This window comes from Caretta caretta, chromosome 18 (assembly GCF_965140235.1).
Source record: "Caretta caretta isolate rCarCar2 chromosome 18, rCarCar1.hap1, whole genome shotgun sequence".
NCBI classification, from domain to species: Eukaryota; Metazoa; Chordata; order Testudines; family Cheloniidae; genus Caretta; species Caretta caretta.
The window spans coordinates 23,719,138-23,730,806 of record NC_134223.1 but is presented as its reverse complement, the minus strand read 5'-3'; the positions used below and the strand labels follow the sequence as shown (position 1 = coordinate 23,730,806).

General features: G+C 41.6%; 1 long non-coding RNA gene across 1 annotated transcript; it reads right to left on the bottom strand.

The window, feature by feature from the left end:
- Positions 1–169: 169 nt before the first annotated feature.
- LOC125624231 (uncharacterized) lies at positions 170–10,109 on the bottom strand. The gene is made up of 3 exons (XR_007353249.2): positions 9,716–10,109; positions 8,440–8,493; positions 170–3,675 (listed from the first exon to the last, which is right to left on the bottom strand). It is a non-coding gene; the product is annotated as an uncharacterized LOC125624231 (long non-coding RNA).
- Positions 10,110–11,669: the final 1,560 nt, after the last annotated feature.

The following is an 11,669-nucleotide window of genomic DNA, read 5'->3' as shown; positions in this document are numbered from 1 at the left end:
TACATGCTATAGAAAATGCACTGATATTTCTGCATTATGTGTACAGTATTGAACAAAAGGATTTTATTCACTTTGTTTTATTTTGAATATTGTCATGTCTTGAATTTAATAAAGTTATAATATACTTATTTATGATATATGTAATGTTTCTTGATTTATTTGGTGGTTTATGTAAGTCTCATGCATTTTAGTTTTCAGTGTGGTTTTTCTAAAAGGAAAATTTGCATAAATGCAAACCATGTTAATACAACATTTTAAGGCTTCACAGTTAACTTTTGCAATTCTTGATCTAATCTTAAGGTTCCTACAGCAGTGTTTACTCATTCACGTTGCATACATCTTCTGTTCTTGTTTCATTTCATTGTGTAGCTTTGCCAGCCTATTTTAGGGTGTGTCTCTAATTTATCATGTTGGCCAATAAGATGTGCCATAAATTCATGATACACAGCCTATCAAGATTAGTAAACCTATTATTATTGATTATTGTTTCCGGTAGCACCCACAATGTGCTACCCGCTGTGCAAACACAAAAGAGGTCAGTAGTGTTCCTGACCTGAAGAGCTCAGAGGCTAAAAAGTCCAAAAGTGGACAGAGGGAAGGTAGGGGAAGGGATGTTTTTTCTAGGTGAAATAAAGTATAACTCTATACTCAAACTAATTTTTCTGTTCAATAGGAAAGACGCTGGCAGCATTGTTTATATAACACAATACTTACCTAGTGCATGAACCCTGAAAAGATATTAGTACATAGCACCAATGAATAGACAAGCACGCAGATAAAGTCCCTGACTTAATGATCTTGTAATCTAAGCACGTTAGCTAGTAAGTCCAAATAACCCTGTGAGGTAGGTAAGTGATATTTCAAGGAAAGTAGGGCCCATGTTTATAGGGGTTCCATATCCACTGAATTTCCACACCTACGGCTTTTTATTTTTGCAACAAAAGCTAATTATTTAGCTCTTATAGTTAGAGACCTCTAGGCTACACCTGCATGAAGCTCTCTTAAAAATTCCCACCATTGCTGTAGTTCTGGTGGCATGGTGACTTTACCACAATCTCATCTAACCCTGCTCAGAGCTGTTGGTGGCATCATCAGGCCAGTCGCATATATACTTGCAGGTTCACTGAGTACCAGTGGAGTAAAGGAGAAATGTGGGTCACTGGGCTTGTGCTGTCCCTAAAGCCCTCTGCAGTGAGGGTTGTTGTGGAAGCCCAGAGGAAAGTTAAGTGGCTTTCAAGTAACCACTTGCCTGTTTTTCCAGTCCTATTGTTGTCTGCTCTGGACCCACCCAGGTGAGTCTGTTCCCCTGCTAGTTTGAGATCTACTAGAATACATCATCTCAGCAGTATTTCTGTGCTTGGGTTTAATACAGTCTATAAGAGCATTGGGGCTTTTTTGAATTCCTCTCAGGCAGAGTATGAATTTAGGAATTGCCGCTACAGCCTGTCATTAAAGTGGAGCTGTATTTAATTACGTGCCTGACCACACCACACGTTCTCAAGTATCTTCCCACAGTAGCTGACAAACCAGCTGCAACACTAAATTGCAGCCTGTTTTCAGTGCTGATTATCAGCCATGCTGTAGCCTAATAGGTGTCGCTTCACTAGAAATGTTTCTCCTTTTGCCTCGCCCCCTTACCCTGTCTGCTCCACCCAAGCTGCATGACTAACCACCCCCTTCATGTCCTCCTCCCACTCTTGTCTCCAGGCCTTGTTCCACGTGGCCTCAGATTCCTGGAAACCCCTCCCTAGCCCAGTCAGTCATGCCTTCACCTTCTCTTTCAAGTCTCTCCTCAAAGCACTCTGCTTCTGAAAGGCTGAGAGCCTTAGTTCTGCCCTCAGCAGAGGTTTCTCAGATGAACAAAATACAAAACCAAGGTTAAACTCAAATTAAGAAGCAGGTATCTCTGTTCACTCATAACACTGCTGCGGTTTATGTCATCCCAATCTTTGGCTGTGCTCTCTCTTTTGACTTATGAGTTCCTCAGGACAGAGACTTGGTCTTAATACTGACCTAAAGTGTCCAGCTCACTAACAGTGACCTTAACTTACTTTATGAGAGGGGTAGCCCAGGCATCAGTAATTCTATTTTATAGGGGAGCAAGAGATTTTATTTAGATGGAGTAAAGCTGGAGCAGTTGCTGAGCTTTAAGTTGCTAGTAATCATTGTCCACTATTTTTCTTTAGTAAGAGGATGAGCACTGTGAAAGAAAAAGCAGTCCTTTGCAAGTTGTCATTCTTCAAGCTGACCTAACATAGCACTACGGGCTAGCACCTGCAGCCCTTCATGCTAAATGCATTAAACTCTGACACTATTAGATTGTTAATAAAATCCAGTCCATGCCCTGGAAAAGTTCTTCTCTGTTTTTCCTTTTTTGCCTCGCTACATTCATGAATAATAGTAAATAGTCCAATTCCAGAAATGTTCCATGGCCTCTTCCGGGAAGAATATCTGTATTGCGGGAACTCCCAGTCATATATGCTCAGTACTGATTTATTGCAAACAACGTGAGTGGAGATGGTGAACTGAACACCAGTGTGCTGAAACCTTTTTGCTGCCAATCTGGCTAAAAAAAACCCTGCTCCCTCTTTTGCCTCCTCTGTTATAACTTTGTATTCTACTGGTGTAATCATACCAACCTCTGAGTTTCACATCTCTGGGAAATAACCTTTGCTAAGAAGGATGCTGAATTTTAATCAGGCAATTAAAGTGTGGAGTCAGAGGCTAACATACTGTTACATGGTGTCCTTCATGGTAGTCATATACCTTTTGCTATGGTGGCAGAAATATGTTCATTTTCAGGTGCTTATAACTTTGTTTTTTGGGGGTGGGGAAGGCAGAGAAGTCCTTTATCCTCTGAGCTGACATGTCTCCTGTTCATCTAGCCATGTCAATTTTCCTTCTCAAGCTGGAGGCAGTTTTTGTATATGGGCCTGTTGCGCTTGCTTAGTAATGAGAAGCTTGGGCAGTTCCTGATTTTTGTGCATCTAAGCTCATTAATCTTCCTTTCACATGTCTGTCTTCCCCCCCGCCCAAATTTCCAAAGTTTTGCAAGGTTTTAGTCACCTAACTCTCGGTTTTAACAGGAATTGCACACTACAAGCCTGTGCGACTCTAAATTTACAGTCACTGGTGTCTTTCTATGATGGTGCAAACGCTTTCTCTCCTGAGCTGCTACCATTCTTATTTGTCAACTGAAGCATAGACGTTGGAGCTGAACTGCGTGAGCTAATAGGCCTTTTCCATTTCATCAAGGACAGTACAGGATTGTTCCATACAGCATGCTTTCCAGTGCTCTGACCACTTTCCCTTTAAAAAGCCTTATGGGAGGACGTTTCCCCAGGTACCCTGAACCTATGCCATGGCTTAATGCTTCTCACTGGCAGCAAATTTAGGAGGGCATTGGCCAAGGAAATCTTGTGTACGTTCCTCGACTGTGCAGGATTCCTGTATGTTTTCAGGGATAAATCCTGCGTGGGTCACAAGTCATGTTTCCAGCTACCCAGATGAGCAATCAGCCTCTCTGCTACAGGGGCAGCTCTGCAGGTTCCAGCCAGCAGAGGTTCTTCTGCTCATCCACTGGCACATAAGACTTGCACAAGCAAGATATGATGCCTTGACAAGAGCTTCTGATCACAGGTTTGAATGTGCAGGGGTTGGGCAGCATGTGTTCACCTAGGCAGAAATTGACAGAGTTCAGTACTGCATAAGAGAAAGGCCCTTGCTAGATGGGAGGTCTGGTCAGGACAAGCAGATTTCAAAGTATATGTGACTAGAAATATGGTCCTCTCCTTAACAGCCAAGGAGTAAGCAGAGGGGAATATGAGTATATATCAATACTAGTGACACCACCTTCAATAGCTCAAGAGTTGGGGTGACCCTATAAAAGGTCTTCTATATGGATAATTTATTTTTTTTAAGTGCTGTACAATAATCTCCCAGTGGAAGTTGTGGAAGCTGCACTGCTTGAGGGGTTTGAAACCAGAAAAGGGAACTCTACTGCACTGGCCCCTCTCAGATGGATTAGATGTGATTTAACATATTTATAGACTCCATGTCTATAGTTGAGGGATAATAAAGGCTTCCACCTTTCCTCCAGAATCCCCATCTCATCCATGAGGGAGACTGGGTTGCCTGCTAGGTGACACATTGCTCTCATTTAACTGTGAGCCCTTTCCCACCTGTATATTTGTCATAAAGCAAATGATGCTGTGAATTCCTTCCCAGGGTACAGTATACATAGTCATAATGTTAGGTATCTTATGCCACTGGTTTTGGAGGTTTTTTTTAACCTCATGAAACAGAACCAAAGGAGAAAGTAAATCAGATTTTGGGAGGGCTGACCGATCTTGTTCTAAACTTTCTGCAACAAAAGTTTACGGCACCATTAACAATTGCTGCACCCACTGGTGCCACGGGGCTTCTGGGGGGTGAGGGCTCCCACCCCCCCGGACTCGTGTATTTTATTTGTGGCTGTTGCAAATGTCGTCGCTTGGTTTCATTTTTGTCTCTCGCAGGCCCTAGGGAGCCGGGCCGGGCCTAGGAATAAACATCAGTTAAACTCAGTGTCCCTCAGCCAAAAAAAAACACACAAAAAAACAGCAACACCCTAGTATTCCTAGGAATTCCTAGGTGGCAACAGACACTGGTCCCATTGAAGTGCAATTAGTGCAGGCCTCCATACCTGCAGTTCACATTTTGTTCTTGTGTGAACCTTGATTTTATTCCTGTGTAAAGATTTTGTGATGCAAATCTAGGTTTGGAATGACAGAGAGAAATGACACCTTACACAAAGATGCCATACCCTAACTGGGGGCGGATTCCTGTGGTATACATATCAAGGCAGCTTTGTCAAGAATTCAGGGTTATGCACAGGCTCAGAGCTTGGTCAGGGTGTTTCTTTCTAGTGGATTAATAATTATTTTTATTACCATAGTGCATGAAAGTCCTGGCCCTAGATCACACACACCCCCATCCCACCTCCTGTCCCATGCTAGCTTATGCACAAACACAGAACAAAAAGACAGTTTGCGACAACAGATAGCTATACAAAGACAACTGGGAGTATGAGGATCATGGCCCTTTGGCGCACGCAGCACAACATAAATGCCTGTCTCTCACAAGTAAATTTGACGAGGAAAAGGCTTACACAGAGGATAGCAAAAGATGTTAGGGTCTTCACTTTTTGTATCAATTTCCAGTCTTCTACAGGCCTGATCCATGTAAAACTGACTCATTTGCTGGAAGCATTGTGTTCATTTCCTGAAAATATTTTCTAAAAGTGGTAGTATTAATAAAACCTAGCAGCTGAATGAGTGTTTTTGGCAGCTGTTTCTCAGATGTCATTTCCACTGGAAATTTAGTGCATGGTTTTAATTATATCATATGTACTTAATATTGGTCAAATATAATTGTAAAGAATTCTACCTAGTAACATTGTGATTAGCCTTTGTATAGACTGAAAGAGGTGTTACCCTTCCCCTGCCACACACACACACACCCATCCGGCATTGTAATTCTGGCCTTGCTTAATCCCTGCCCAAAATGCCTATTTTCATCCACACAAAACTTTTTTTTTTTTGGTGTGAGTCATACATGGAAGCCACACCTGTGGTTGCTCATAAAATGTTGTTGTATTATTTAAACACTGGGATGCGCTAAATCTAGCTGTGGTTAATTTTGCAAAGGTGTCAGCTTCTCCAAATCTCAGATAGCAACACTCATCAAAACTCTGGAAACACTGACACTATTCATTGCTACACAAAATGATTCAGGCAAAGTGAGGAGCTTCTCTGCTTAAAGTCTGCAGCTTCCCTTTGAGCCCAAAACATGTTATTACCACCTACATGTTGTTACCAATCTGAGTTTCATTCTTGGCTCTAACCGTGTCCTCAGTATTACTCTTTTCTGGACCATCTTTCTTTTACTGCACCTTCCTCCACCCATGTCACACACATACAAGTGATGGTATATGCATCTCTTTCCCTCTGTGGCGAAGAGTCCATCCTAACATACAACAGGGGATATGCTCAGAAAAATTAAAGGTAGCTCCATATTTTCTCCACTTCTTGTCTTTTTTCTCATGAAACCCTGATAGATGGGAATATGTGGCATCCTTGCTGATAGTCCCTGTGCCAGTTCAAGCATTCTTCTTCGCATACTAAGGCATAAAGGAGTGTGAATGACCCCAGCGGTGTTTTACTCATTGCCCTGCAATTTGGGCATGGTAGTTTAGTGGCTGTTGTGACAGTTCAGAAAATGCAAGAGGCTATGAGCATATTAGGTTGCATCTTGTGATTTATCAGCCTTTTGCCATCTATCATGTTGACAAGTTAGTCAAGAAGATATTGCCTGTGTCCTGGTCACACATCCAAGCATGTGTTCACCTGGGAGAGATTGACAGAGTTCAGTACTGTGTAAGGAATCCTTACTGCGTAAGAGGTTGCTTCCAAGCTTAAGCAATGTTCTATTATGATGTAAAATCTGTACAAGTCTTCAGTGCATTGACAGAAGCCTTTCCCCTGCCACAGGCCTATGACTCAGGGCAGAGATGTCACTGGAGGAGCACACCCTGATGGATTCTCTTGTTCTTACGTGGGGATTAAACTAGCCCCCACTGCTTTCATTTGCAGAAAACCCCTTTTCTCTTTGGTAAACATTTTGTATAGGATGTTCCAGGCTCTCTGCAAAATCATTCAGAGAGAATGTTCTGCCTTTACAGTTACATGGGGTTGTATTGTTCAGGCCTCCTACTCCAGAAACATTCTGAGCTTGTGTTGCATGCAGGTGCCACAAACATGCTGCCATAAATCCTCAGGAAAAGCCAGGAACTTTTGTCATGACGCTATCAAAGCTGTGCCTGGTGCATAGATCCTGAGTCGTAGGCAGGGTTCACTGTGGATCTTGTGGAGGAGGGGTATAAAACTGACTTTAAGTCACCTCTGCATCCCCCCAATCCTTGGGCTGTCTGGCCACTGGGCCATACCCAGCATAAATTAGAGTACTCGCAGGGCTGTTCTGTTTTATGCTAGCAGCCAATGGGTCATTTCAATGATGCCCTGGCCACGCTAACCTTCCCCAGGGAACGCCCCTGTGCCAATGATTTATCTCCATCAATGAATAAACCCAGTCAGTGTAGGGAATCTAAGAAAAAGCCCAGCAGAGGAAAGATGTGAGGCTGTTGTTTGAGCAGCAGTGGGGCTGAATCTGGGAGATGGTCTGATGCATTTTTCTAGCCCATCTTACTTCCAGTTCCATTTGGAAGCTGAGAGTTCAAACTGTTAGCCACAGTTTATTTTTTTATTTTTTATTTAATTCTGCTCACTCATGTGACTTTGTTTTAATCAGGTAATGGAATTATTCACCTTTAAGCACTGAATGTTGTTTTTAAGTTAAACATTAGCCTGCACTGACAGAGCATTCTAATGCTGCAGCATTCAAAACTACTTTGAAATAAATGTGCTATCTAACTATATGTAAGCTGATCCCCAAGTTGCAAGCCCTCCCACCCTTTCAGGGAGATAGGGCAATGACTAAGTAGCTATTGTACTTATTTTTTTAAATACAATACTTTGTTTTACAAAGATCAAAAGTTAACACATACGCCTTCTGCACTAGAAAGTAAAGTATTCCAATTAAGTCCTGCATGGCCAGAGGGTGTACCAGTTATGCTAACATTTCACTGGGGCTGCAGCCTGAAGGTCATTTATGCTATTGCAATGTTGCTGTAACTATCATATCCCACAAGGTGGCATGACACTATCACCACCTACTCGTTACCAATCTGAGTTTCATTCTTGGCTCTAACAGCGTTCTGAGTATTACTTACAAGGCAAACCCAAGAGTTGATGAGGAAAAAGCTTGTTACTAGGGCTGGGGAATAAGATGGGGACTAACATATTTCCAAAGCATAATTTATGCCCTAGGCCTGGAAGAGCCCTAGAAAAAGAGGCCAGACAAGGGGCGTACTGAAGAAAACTTACAAACCATTGAAAACTGGGACAAAAAGAGTTGAGGTTTTACAAAAGTAATTTAGAAATTGTTACTAGGGTAAATGTAGTGCTGGGGAGATGCCACAGGTCCTGTCACCGTCAGTCCCTAAGAGTACTTGACAGGCAGCAGCCTCTAGTGCTGCCCCATGCCTGAACCCTGACCACAGGAGCGGTCAGTCTCTCATCCACTTAGTCTGGTCAGCAAGGAGGGACAAGTAGTGCTAGTTGTGGTTTCTGTGAGAATGAACAGGGATGGCCTTAAGGACAATGGCACCCTGGGCGAACTCGTATTTTCGTGCCCCGGCCCTCATGGGCATAGTGCCCCCGCATTGCCCCTGGCTCCCCACCCCCTCTTGTGCCCCAAGCACTTTACCTAACCCCTGCACTGTGCCCCCTTCACCCACATGGGGAAACTGACATGGATGCAAAATTCTGGTGTTTCTACTACCTTCAAACTGTGAAATGCTCCTGGATATCCACTCAATGTATCTGTGTAATGAATCTGTGCGGAACAAAAGCTGTTATGAGAGGTAGTTTCATTTAAAAAAAAAAAAAATCGCTGTAGCTATTCAAACTGTTCAACTGTAGCCAACACAGTGGGCATTTTAAGCATTTAGGAATCTAGTGATTGCATACCAGATAGGAAACTGGCCTACATGGACCTCCTGGGCTTGTGTCTGATAGTGGCCAGGTCAGAGGAAGGTGCAAGAAACCTCATCGTGGTCAATTAAGGAATAACCTCTTGATTAGGGTGGGTGGGTTCTAACCCCAGTTAGTGGTTGACTTGTGCCCTGAAGCAGAAGCAGTGGTTCTCAAGCTTTCCAGACTACTGTACCCCTTTCAGGCATCTGATTTGTCTTGCATACCACACACCACCCGTTTCACCTCACTTAAAAACAACTTGCTTACCATATAATTATAAAATAAACCAATTTGAATATAAATATTGTACTTACATTTCAGTGTATAGTATATAGAGCAGTATAAACCCGTGGCTCTCAACTTTTCCAGACTACTGTATGCCTTTCAGGAATCTGATTTGGCTTATGTACCCCCCAAGTTTCACTTTAAAAAACTACTTGCTTACAAAAAATCAGATATAAAAATATGAAATAGTAATAGTGTCTCAGCAAATTTGAAAATTTGCTTACTTTCTAATTTTTACCCAGTAGTTATAAAATAAATCAATTGGAATATAAATATTGTATGTACATTTCAATGTATTGTATATAGAGCAGCATAAATAAGTTATTGTCTGTATGAAATTTTAATTAGTACTGACTTTGCTAGTGCTTTTTATGTAACATTGTAAAACTAGGCAAATATCTAGATGCGTTGATGTACCCGTGCAGGGTGCATGTACCCCTGGTTGCGAACCACTGCCCTGAAGCACACATATCATTGAGTCCTATAGTTCATAGGCCTAAGGTATAAATATACTATGCCCTCTAACCATCCTATAGTTCTTCTCTAGTTCCAAAAGCAGCATTTGGAGCTGGGCTCTCAACTAGATGGGTGAAGGGAGGGTCACTGAGGCTCTGTGGTGGTAATACTTTCAGCGCACAAGATTTAATTGCTGGTAAGTGACTATATGGTGCCAAAGAGCCGATGGCTCCAGAGACAATTGCTAAGGAAATGTTCCCTGCTATGGTTCTCTTGGCTATGACAGGGTCACATAGAACTGAAATAATGGTACTGCTGACTTCAAGCTTATTAGCACTTACCATTATAGGAAAACTGAAAGTTGATGATACCCAAATTCAGTGGACAAGACCAGATCACAAGGTAGCACACAATGATGTTTCAGAATGACTGTAACAGATCAAAGTGAATATATTAACTTCACAGCAAAGTGCCTTCTTTGAATATTAATGTAGGAATTCAGTGATTGTTTTATTGCCTCACTTGACCAGAGTAATACCATTTTGCAATGTAAGGACAAGTCTGAACTTCACTTTTTAAATTAAATTATGTATGTGTCAGTGATTTAGAAATGAATCAGATGTGACCTCATGGTTCATGTGTTGTTTTTAATTTCTACTGTACAATAGTCCAGATCTAAGAGTCTATTCCGGTACTACAGTAATGCAGACAGACACTCCTGCCATGAATTTAACTTTCATTCCCGATCTGTTTACTTTGTCATTTTAAAGTGCTAGTGATGGTCTGACAACAGATTTCTTAAGGGAAAAACTAACAGCTGAAAAGCCCAAATGCCTTTTATATTTAAAGTATTAAAGGTTTAGTGAAAAAATGAAGGATGAACTATTTGTTGTGCTTCCAATTAATCCCACTGATCAGAAATGCTTCTGCCCTTGTGACCATTTTCAATGGAATAGCAAATTGTATCAAGAATATTCAGTGGCATGAAAGGGGTATATTTGTTAAACATGGCTGATACGCTGTGTTCTGCACAGAGACGTCAAGGGTTTCACTACTCAACCATCTGAGCCTCCGTGTGCTATAAATTGGAAATGGTTCCAGAGTTTTAACCAATGTTGGCATTATTATTTATGCAGGGAAGTAGCATGACACTAATTTAACCATAAATTCCTTTACTAAATCCAAAGGCTGAATGCTATTTATAAAATTACAAATCAGACCCAATCTGGTAAGATGTAGCCTGACTGTCAGTGCTTATACTGATTTTTGTCTAGACTACTGAATGCCAGTGAGGCTACACGCAGAGCTTGTCAAAGGAAGCACAATATGCTGGACGTGTTTTCCCTCCTTGCACAAAAATCCCATTTTAAATGTCAGTTTGACTTGTCTACTGTCTATACTTAGATTATTATTAATGTTTGGCTCCCACAAAGATACCCCCCCACCCCCATTTAAAAAAAGCTGGATTGGACACAAGCAGGAGTTAGGGTTAGGATCATCAGCACTGAAAGCTGTACATCACCAGAGAATCTGAACACAGACCCAAAGCTAACCCCTAAGAACAGCAAGTGTGGCCTTGCACAATTTTTAATAATTTGATTCCAGTGCATGCCCCTTACTGCCAGAGGGAGAGAAAGATAAACATTAAATGAGATAACTATCTACAAGAATCTGACAGGTATAAACCACCATGAGGGAGCAAAATTATTTAGGGTAGTACAATAAGGTATAATTAGGAATAATTGTCTGGTGGTAAGCAAAAGAACAAGCATGGTGAGGCCAAGGGAGTATATGACTGTGCTCTAACTACATTGGGGGGTAAAGACATGGAAGGATCTGATCTAGGACTCTTTGCGCACATTATTCAGAAACATTGCACAAAATATTTGACAAATTTTATTTTAACATTTCATTAACTAAGTCACTCTGATTGACTAGCACACGTGAAAAGGTCATTTAGCTGCAACCTTACAAATATGACAAGTGTAGGGGGTTCTTAATTAATTGGTTTTGCCATTGCTGCTTTCACTAAGAAGAGTGACAAGGGGTGTGTGTGTGTGTGTGTGTGTGTGTGTGTGTGTGTGTGTGTGTGTGTGTGCACACTAGAATTACCATATAAGCATTGGTTTCAGAGTAACAGCCGTGTTAGTCTGTATTCGCAAAAAGAAAAGGAGTACTTGTGGCATCTTAGAGACTAACCAATTTATTTGAGCATAAGCTTTCGTGAGCTACAACTCACTTCATCCGATGAAGTGAGTTGTAGCTCACGAAAGCTTATGCTCAAATAAATTGGTT